Genomic DNA, 10,590 nt, shown 5'->3' on the forward strand with positions numbered 1-10,590 from the left:
CCTCTTTCCCTCTTAACCCGAAGATTTGCTGGGCAGGAACTGGAAGGTGGAGGGGACTGGAGCGAACCCAGGTGTTTGACCTTGGCCATTTTTGAGCTGGCTGCAGACCTGCTCAAAGCAGCTCCTTGGGGATGTGGTCCCAAGGTTGGGGCAAACACAATTGACTGCCTTCACGCACCCCTTTCCCTTACTTCCTTGCAACCCTCCCCCCCCAAAAAATCCCCAAAACCGATGTGTCTAACCCTAGGGAATAAATCATGATTGGCTTCTGTCAATTCCTTGCTACTAGAGGTGGCCGAATGATCCAGTTCTGGCCAATGTGATGTAAGGGGCGTGAGTTTGCTGGGGGTTCCGGGAAAAGTTTCCTCCCAGATAAGGGGGGAAAGGCTCATGAGCCCCCCCCCCCCATTCCTCCTCTGCCTCTTCCTTCCTTTCTCGCTGTTATTCGAGAATGTGATGCTTGGAGCTTCAGCAGACCTTTAGGTAACCACTGTGAGAAAATGAGCCAGTCGGAGAAGGGAACTCCATGGCCGGCAGAAACTGCCACCTCTAGACTTCTTGTTACATGAGTAATTACATGACTTTATGGGCTAAACTACTGTTGGGGTTTTTGTTACTTGTAAAGAAAATCACTCTAATAGAAGGGTCTTCCTCAAAGGATTCTACCCTTCTCCCCGTCTACCCCGCCCCATACTATGGCCAAATATGATGCTACACGTTCAGAACCACAGAATGTCAAAACTGAAAGTCACTCTATACCTTCATTTCACAGATGACAAAATAAGAAATTCAGAAGTGATTCCCCTTGTTGAAGAAGTTGACCCTTATATGGTGCAAATGCTGATGGGAAAGAGAGAAGATACCTCAACTGTTGAACTCTGGTATGAGTGACTCTCTCCAAACCATTTCCTAGGAGTAGGTTTGTCCATGGACAGAGAATGTGAGGCATTAGGAACCTGAGATGAAGGACCTGTTGTTAAGAAGAGGAAAAGTACAGAAAAGGGAATCAGTGGGCTCCATTATCAGTTTCTTCTTCAACTTTTTTTTTTTTTTTTTTTTTTTGGCGTTTTTTCGTGACCGGCACTCAGCCAGTGAGTGCACCGGTCAGTCCTATATAGGATCCGAACCCGCGGCGGGAGCGTCGCCGCGCTGCCAGCGCAGCACTCTACCAAGTGCTCCACGGGCTCGGCCCTTCAACTTTTTTTTAAGGCCAGATCTGAAGTAAATTTTTCCAGAAATATCATGTGAGATGAAGGGTGCATTTTTGCCAAACTGCTTTCTAGGAATGTGCAATGAGTATTTCCTCCAGAAGGCATGAGGCTTCCAGCCTCACCACACAGGGCAGCCAGTCCCTGCTTTGGGCATTGGAGGTGCTGGGCATTGGTGAGGGGAAGGCCACTAGGTTTATATAACCTCGTGAATGAGATTTGTGTGTGTGTGTGTGTGTGTGTGTGTGTGTGTGTGACCGCTAAGGGGTTTGCAACCCTTGGCTTGGTGTCTCCCGCACCACGCTCAGCCAGTGAGTGCACCGGCCATCCCTATATAGGATCCGAATGGGCGGCGGGAGGGCCACTGCACACCCAAACACCCTGCTCTCCTGAGTGCGCCATGGGGCCGGCCCTTGAATGAGATTTTTAAAGAAACAAGGAGCTAAAAATAATAATATCAGGGGTATCAGCAACAAGTTTCAGAAGCTACAAGTATTTTCTGAACTCCTGTCAATCCAATTCTTCCATGATAATGTAAATGTGACCAGACTTTCATTTATTTGAATTCCTGGTTTACAAGATTTTTTTCTGAATTTTGGCAATTTCTTCTCTTATTTTCCCCTCAAATTTTCATAAAAAACAAGAGTATTTTGATCAGAGAGAATATATTCTTTTAACTTACTGATAAAATTAGTATATGTTTACATTCATGTCTGTCCTCCACACTGCATATCCCTAAACTTTGTTTAGCACAGTGCATAGAACCTAGTAGATGCTCAATAAATATTTGCAGAATGAATATATGAAGAAGCACAGGAAACTTTGTAATACAAAAAAAAAAAACAGATTATTACATAAACTCCCTATTCTATACATTTATTTGTAGAGAGTCGAATCTTACTCCACAAATATGCTTTGTATGTATATTTTAAATTGTTTATTTCCTTTCCTATAAAGGGGAAGCCTGTTGTAGTTGGCTGCAAATGCTGTTTTTTTGTGGAAAATTTCAACTGTACTATTCTCTACTACAACAAGCGACAGAGGAATATAAACTGCTTCCACAAGTGCACACATGGTGGAAACAAACCTAAGTGTTCTAAATGCCACTAGGAATTTCTCTACTCTTCTAAATATATATAGATCAGTCTAAGACATTTGGTGGGGTTTTATAGTCCAACTGTAACAATTTAAAAAGCCGATGTCATCAAAGTAAGTAAATAATAAATGTTCCCCTTCATTTGCTATTACATGTGGTAAATGGAAGTCATGACATGTTTTCTTTGCTCACTTGAAGAGTGATTTATGAACTGGTTTACCAAGCTTGTTTTAGGGGCTATTGGAATTGTGCATGCAACTTGGGAAGTAAATAAGAAGGCTGTCACTGAAATTCCCCAGAAATGTTCTCATTAGCAGCACAATTTAGCAAATATGCTGATGCTCCTGCACCGATTCTAGCTTGAGCACACATGTCATTCCAGTCAATCATCTCCTGAAGACTCTCTGCCATGGTTAGGGTGGGGCTCTTTTCTCAGAAACTCGAGGGGGAAATAATTCATACAGAGTTTAGTTTTAAGTTTCATTGGGAGGACCATTACAAAATTTTATTATAACTGTCAACGAGGAGCCACAAAGAGATGTAATAGGACTTGAGCTAAAATTATTGTCCATTTCTGATCATGGGTGCCCACATTATTTGTATGCTGATTTATCCTTACCCTTGGCAAAACTGACCTCGGAAAAAATAAGGAAATAAGGACAGTTTTTCTTAAGTTCCAGCTTTGCCATCTAGCTGCTCATTCAACAAATATGTATTAAACATGTATTTGATGCCAAGTATTGTTCTAGGTGTGTAGGACATTGCAGACAATGAAGCAAAGTTCCTGCCCTCGTGGGTCTAAGTTTCTTAGGAAGAAACAATTAACAAATCAACAAAAAATACATAAAATGAGTAGCAATCAGTGCTATGATGAAAAATAAAGCAGGATGAGGAAATGAGAGTGATATTTTAGATAAGGTTCTCAAGGGGACAAAGCATCTCTGAGCAGAGGAATGGATGAATTGAGAGAAAAAGGCCTGGGGCTGTCTTGGGGAAGTGTGTTCCAGACTGAGAGAACAGCAAGGAAGCCCTATGAAAAGCAGAGTGAGAAAAGGGTCAAGCATGTGGAATGTGGTCATAGATACAGCCAGGAGCATAACCACACAGGTGTGGAGTCCTCAGGGAGTACTCTAGGCTGGTTCTAAATGCTGGTGGAGGCAACCGGAGGGTTATTGCGAGAGAGTGATGCAAACTGCTCTTCTTTTCAAAAGGATTCTCTGGTCACAGTTTAGAAACTAGACTATTTAGGAGTGGGAGGTAGGGGCAGGAAAAGGGTTTAAAATATAAAGAGGAAAACCAGTTAGGGGATTGCTACAGAAAGTCTCCCTAAAGAAGATTGGTTTGAACTGGAGACAGGATTTCTGAAAGGATTGTATATGGCATAAGAATGAAAGAGAAAAATGAAAGATAATTCTGGTTAAAAGCCTCATCAGCTGAGTAGGAACAAATAACCTCTTAGTTTATAAGCCAGTAATACTCAAAAATACCTGCCACCCCCGAACATATAGATATACTAAGCCTATGTTTAGTTGACTGCCTAGCAGAGTAAACTAATTTTTTCCTGATTATTGGCTATTCCATCAGAATGAGCTGGAAAAACAAGAACAAAGCAAGCCCATTAATGGTAAAAGGAGAGATATAACAAAGATCAGAGCAGAAATAAATTAATTAGAGATTAAAACAGAACAATACAAAAGATCAATGAAACAAAGAGTTTTTTAAAAAAGATAAACTCAATAAAACTTTAGCTAGACTAATGAAGAAAAAGAGAGAAGACTCAAATAAATGAAATCAGAAGTGAAAAAGGAAACATTACAACTGATACCACAGAAATACAAAGGATCATAAGAGACTACTACATACAACTATAAGTGAAAAAACTGGAGCATGTAGAAGAAATGAATAAATTCCTGGACACATACAACTTACCAAGGTTGAATCATGAAGATCTAGAAAACCTAAACAGAACAATTACAAATAATGAGATTGAAGCAGTAAGAAAAGTCTCCCTACAAAGAACACCCCAGGACCAGGTGGCTTCAGTGCTAAATTCTACCAAATTTAAAGAGCTAACACCAATCCTTCTCAAACTCTTCCAAAAAATTGAGGAGGAGGGAATACTTCCACATTTGTTCTACAAGGCTGACATTAACCTCATACCAAAACCAGAAAAAGACACATCAACAGCAACAAAAATACAGACCCATATTCCTAACGAACACAGATGTGAAGATCCTCAACAAAATTCTAACAAACAGAATCCAACATCACATTAAAAAGATCATTCACCATGATGAAGTCGGATTCATCTCAGGGATGTAAGGATGGTTCAATGTATACAAGTCAATAAATGGGATATATCACATCCACAGAATGAAGGGGGGAAAAATGATCATTCCAATAGATGCAGAAGAAGCATTTGATAAAATCCAACATCCTTCCATGATAAAAACACTCAACAAATTAAGTTATAGAAGGAAGGTATCTCAACATAATGCAGGTCATATATTACAAACCCACAGCTAATATCATACTGAATGGACAAAAATTAGAGGCTTTTCCTCTAAGATCTGAAACAAGACAAGTATGCCCACTTTCTCCATTCATTCAATATAGTACTAGAAGTTCTCGCCAGCACAATAAGACAAGAGAAAGCAATAAAAGGCATTAAAATTGGAAAGGAGGAAGTCAAACTATCCCTATTTGCAGATGATATGATACTATTCATAGAAAACCCTAAAGACTCCACCAAATAATTACTAGAACTAATAAATTAATTCAGTATAGTAACAGGACACAAAATCAACACACAAAAATCAATAGCCTTCCCACATGCCAGTAATGAAACAGCAGAAGAAGAAATCAAGAAAGCAATCCCATTCACAATAGGTAGCAGAAAAATGTAATACCTAGGAGTAAATTTAATCAAGGATGTGAATGACCTCTACAATGAAAACTATAAAACATTGGTGAAAAAAAGTTGAAGAGGACACAAATAAATAGAAAGATATTCCATGTTCTTGGGCTGGAAGAATTAACATCATCAAACTGTCCATATTACCCAAAGCAATCTACACATTCAATGCAATCTTTATCAAAATGCCAATAACGTTATTTACAGAAATAGAAAAAAAATCTTAAAATGTGTATGGAACTACTGAAGACCCCAATTGCTAAAGCAATATTGAACAAAAAGAACAGAATTGGAGGCATTACACTTCCTGACTTCAAAATATACTATAAAGCTATAGTAACAAAAACAGCATGGTACTGGCATAAAAATAAACAAATAGACCAATAGAACAGAATAGAGAGTCCAGAAATAAACCTACACATTTACAGCCAACTGATTTTCGACAAAGGTACAAAGAATATACAGTGGGGAAAGGACAGCCTCTTCAATAAATGGTGCTGGGTGCCTTGGATTGGTGTCTACCCAAAACTTGACCCTCACTGTGAAAATGATAAGAGGATGGGAAATCCTATTATGGTCATTGAAAGGTGGGGCCTTGAAGGGGTGATTAGTTTGTAGGACCACGCTGTAGTGAATGGATAAATAATGGTGGTCAGGGGTGTAGTTCTGAGGGCTCTAAAAGGAAAGCATGTGAGAGTTTCTCTCTTTCTGCTCTACCATTTTCTGCCATGTGAGACCCCTGGGTCATGTCACCACCACCAAAATGCTCACGAGATATGTTCCCTGGACTTTGGACTTCATAGCCTCTGAAACTGTTAGCAGTAAATTTCATTTTCTTTATAAATCACCCAGTTTCAGGTATTTTGTTATAAGCAACAGAAATGGACTAAAGCACTGGGAAAGCTGGATATCCACATACAGAAGACTGAAACTAAACCAGTATCTCTCACCATACACAAAAATCAACTCAAAATGGATTAAAGACCAAAATTTAAGACCCAAAACTATGAAACTACTAGAAGAAAATGTAGGGGAAATGATACATGAAATGGGAGTGAGCAACACTTTTTTGAGCAAGACTACAAAGGCACAGGTGACTAAAGCGAAAAAACACAAATGGGACTACATTAAATTAAAAAGGCTCTGCACAGCAAGAGACAAAATCAACAAAGTGAAGAGACAGCCTACAGAATGGGAGAAAGTGTTTACAAACTACACATCAGACAAGGGGCTAATATCCAGAATATATAAGGAACTCAAACAACTCAACAACAACCAAATAACCAAATTTAAAAATGGGCAAAGAAGGGGCTGGCCAATTATTTCAGTTAGTTAGAGCACAGTGTCGTAACACCAAGATCCTGGGTTCAGATCCACGTCTGGGCCAGTCAAAAAAAAAAAAAATGGGCAAAGGACCTGAACAGATATTTCTCAAAAGAAGACATATAAATGTCCAAAAAGCACAGAAAAAATGCTCAAAATCACACTTCCTGACTTCAAAATCACTAATCATCAGGGAAATGCAATGAGATATAAACTCACCCCAATTAGAATGGCTGTTATCAAGATAGAAAATAACAAATGCTGGCGAGTGTGCAGAGAAAAGGGAACCCTTCTACATTGTTGATGATAGTATAAATAGGTACAGCCATTGTGGAAAACAGTATAGAGTTTCCTCAGAGAAGTAAATATAGATCTACCTTATGATCCCGCTATCCCACTGCTGGGTATACAGCCAAAGGAAGTGAGATCAATATATCAAAAAGACACCTGCGCACCCTTGTGCATCACAAAGCTATTCACAATAGCCAAGAGATGGAATCAACCTAAATGGCCATCAACAGATGAATGGATAAAAAAAAAAATGTGCTATATATATATATACAAAGAAATACTATTCAGCTATAAAAGGAAATAATATCATATCATTTGCAGCAACATGGATGGAACTGGAAACCATCACATTAGGTGAAGCAAGTCAGGCACAGAAGGACAGGAACTGAATGATATCACTCATCTGTGGAATCTAAAAAAAAAAAGAAAAGTGGTTCCCATAGAAGTAGACAGTAGAACAATGGTTACCAGAGGCTGGAGGGGAGGGAATTGAGGGGGAGGAGAAGTGGTGGGATAACAGGTCCATAACTATGTCACCTACCCTAAGTGAATTATTGTGTAGTATGTGCATGTATTGAAACAACACACTGAACCTCACAAATATTTTTCAAGTAAATGTTAAAATTATTTTTATATATGACATCAAAAGGGAAAAGGTCTAGTAAGATGATCTCATATGAGGTGTTATATGTGGGGTCCTCAAAGGACCTGGGGGCACTGCCCCTGCTGCTGTCATAAGCATGGGTGATTATTTGTGCTGCTGCTGCTGGTTCACCATGTGCTGGTAAGGTCGGGGAGAACTGGTGCAGGTGCTTGGCATTCTGCAGTAATACAACACCCAGAGAAAGAGATGATGTTGAAAGGAGATTGTAATGAAGTGATTGTCAGGCATTCTAGTGGCCCAAGAATGTCAAGACCAACTATGCACTTTGGGAGACTGTAAAGGAAGGCCAACCCAGAGAGTAGTACACATTGGATTCTGTCCTATTTCTACTTAATAATAGGTATCTTTCTCATCCTACTGTTTATGTCCCACTGCGGCCACTGAAAACATTCCTGGGGCTAGAAGACCTGACTGAAAAGATGTACTTGGATATCTCATCGTGAAGCATCAACATTGGTAAGTAGAGACAGAAGTGCCCCCTAGAAACATGTCTTCAGAGAACTGCTTAAGTTAAACAAGCCATGGATAAAGTTTTAGAAGAAAAGAAATCACGAATTAAAGAAGAAGAGCATGTACACCTTGATAGAGATGGCTGCTTATTTGAAGAGTCCAAAAAAAGGTATTGTACAAACTGAACAGACTAAGTTTTTGTCTGAAGCCATGTCAATGGAAAAAATTACCATAAACAAAATCAAAATTAAGGCTAAGAGAAGATCTATAGTTAAGACTGATCTAGATGATGATACTACTGCCCTAAAATAGAGGACTTTTATGGATGCTGAGGTATATGTGACCCAAGATACTATCAGCAGAGAGAACGTGTGTGCAGGATCAGAAGCACAGTAAAATGTTTCCAAAAATATTTTTGCAATTCTTCAGTCTGTAAGGGCCAGAGAAGAAGGGTACGTACCTGAACGGTGACTGGTCCAAATCAGCATCCGTGGATGCCACATTATGTACCAAAATACCTATCCCAGCTGCCTACAACAGACATGACCAGGAAAGATTCAAAGGAAAGGAAGAAACAGAAGGCTTCAAAACTGACACTATAGCACCCATCATAGTAGGACATGGAAATCTCTAGCAGAGGATGCATCTGCCCATAAGACTCAAACTCCTTCAGCCAGTACTGAGACCAGTTTCCCAAGCAGGACCTCCCACAAACCAGAAAAAAGGATCTTGAGCACCTATTATCATGAGTCCAGCAGCTACCACCTCTTTCATAGCCATGCTTAGTACAAAAGACCTACAGGATCTGAGGTTTGTCTCATCAGATGATAAGCAGAAATAAGGCTGCCACTGAGGAAATGAAACTATAATTCAGAGAAGAAAAGAGCAGATGCAGCCAGAGGACACTATAATTAGTGTCACAGTGCCTTACAGAGCAGCAGACCAGTCCCTTAAGTGCGTGACCGGGGACCGGGGGCCAGGGGAGGGTGGGGGGAGACACAGGGGAGATCAAGTTGTAGTGCTTTTTGTACAAGGTCCTCAGTGGCAGTTCAGAGACTGGCTGTGACTTTTGCCTGATGGATCTCCAGTTAACATATTTGCTAAAATTAAAGACTTCCATCTCAATTATGATAAGATTTGTCTAGATCCAAATGCTCAGAATGGGATGGAACAGTATTAGAACTCAGCTATCACAAATGTCATTTGGATAGATCGATTTTCTTACAGTTCTGAAAAACATTTATAGCGACATGGTAAAGCATAAGTCCCACTTGAGATTCTGAATTAGTGGATTTCTCCTTTTTTTCTGGAATTTGGATTAAGAAACACGGGTATACCTTGATTTAAAGGCTGAAACTTAAGCTTTATGAATTTACCAGGAACTTACAAATAAAGAAGGTCACAGATTAATCTTTCATAAGATCTTATTTGATGATTTGTGCTTCAAAGAAATCATACCTGTTACCCTTATAAGCAAATATTTGGTTTACATTATTTTCTAATATTTGCCTTCTAGTCTGTAATGGAGAATATACATTTAATAGAAGTTTTTTCTCTGTTGGTTAAATTAGAATACTTAAAATTTGTTTCTTTAGAAAATAAATACCAGTTATAAATATGCGTGTGTTTACAGGCTATAAGGCTCTCTGTGTCACCTTGCTGTTGATTTTTCTATAGTTTCTTTTACTGAAAATACTATGTTGTAAATGGTAATAAATTTTAGTCTCTGAAACTTTTAAAACCAAGGAAAGGGATCTTGAATAAATCAAAATGTCAAGCTATATGTATATCGCACTTACACTCAGTCTTTATTTAAAAAGGGATAACAAAACACCAAAAAAAGTCTTCAGCTATGACTGAACTGCTCAGCCTTTCTAAGACTTCTGAACTTGTAATGAACACATTTAATGAGCATGCATTTTTCTAACTGACTTCTGATCATGATATCTTTCTAACTGAAAATCTCAATACACAAATTAAAAACCAAATAGACTGTTGTCCTTTTTATTTGGGGAGCCAAAAAGTATGATTTGGGAGAGGGAATATGTATCAGCACCACTGCAGTGTAACTTTATCTTCCTTATTTTTCTCATAAGTTTATTATGACATTTCGAGCAATATGATCACATGTAAGCCCCTGTCTCAGTCAGCTTGGGCTGCCATGACAAAATATCATAGGCTACATGGCTTAAACAATAGACATTTATTTCTCACAGTTCCAGAGTCTAGGAAGTCCAAAATCAAGGTGCCAGCAGATTCCATTCCCAGTGAGGTTTCTCTTCCTAGCTTGCAGACAGTTGCCTTCTCGCTGTGTCCTCACATGGCAGAGAGAGGAAACAAGCTCTCCAGTGTCTCTTCTTATAAGTATTCTAATCCCATAATGTGGGTACCACCATCATAACCTCATCTGAGCCTCCCAAAAGTTCCATCTCCAAATTCCATTACATTGAGGGTTAGGGCGTTAACGTATGAATTTAGGGGCAGGGGAGGACACAAGCATTTCAGTCCATAAAGGCCCTCCAAGGTTATTAATATTTTGGTCCTTTTCACTTATAAGTACCTATTGAACACTTATGAGCCACGTACTGTACATGGAATACAATTGAGTTTTTCAACTACAAAATGATTTATTAAGCATCACATG

General features: G+C 39.1%; 1 pseudogene; it reads left to right on the forward strand.

Moving 5' to 3' along the window:
* The first annotated feature begins 961 nt into the window (after positions 1 to 961).
* LOC134379093 (parafibromin-like) lies at positions 962 to 9,229 on the forward strand (annotated as a pseudogene).
* Positions 9,230 to 10,590: the final 1,361 nt, after the last annotated feature.

This window comes from Cynocephalus volans, chromosome 5 (assembly GCF_027409185.1).
Source record: "Cynocephalus volans isolate mCynVol1 chromosome 5, mCynVol1.pri, whole genome shotgun sequence".
In the NCBI taxonomy this organism is placed as follows: domain Eukaryota; kingdom Metazoa; phylum Chordata; class Mammalia; order Dermoptera; family Cynocephalidae; genus Cynocephalus; species Cynocephalus volans.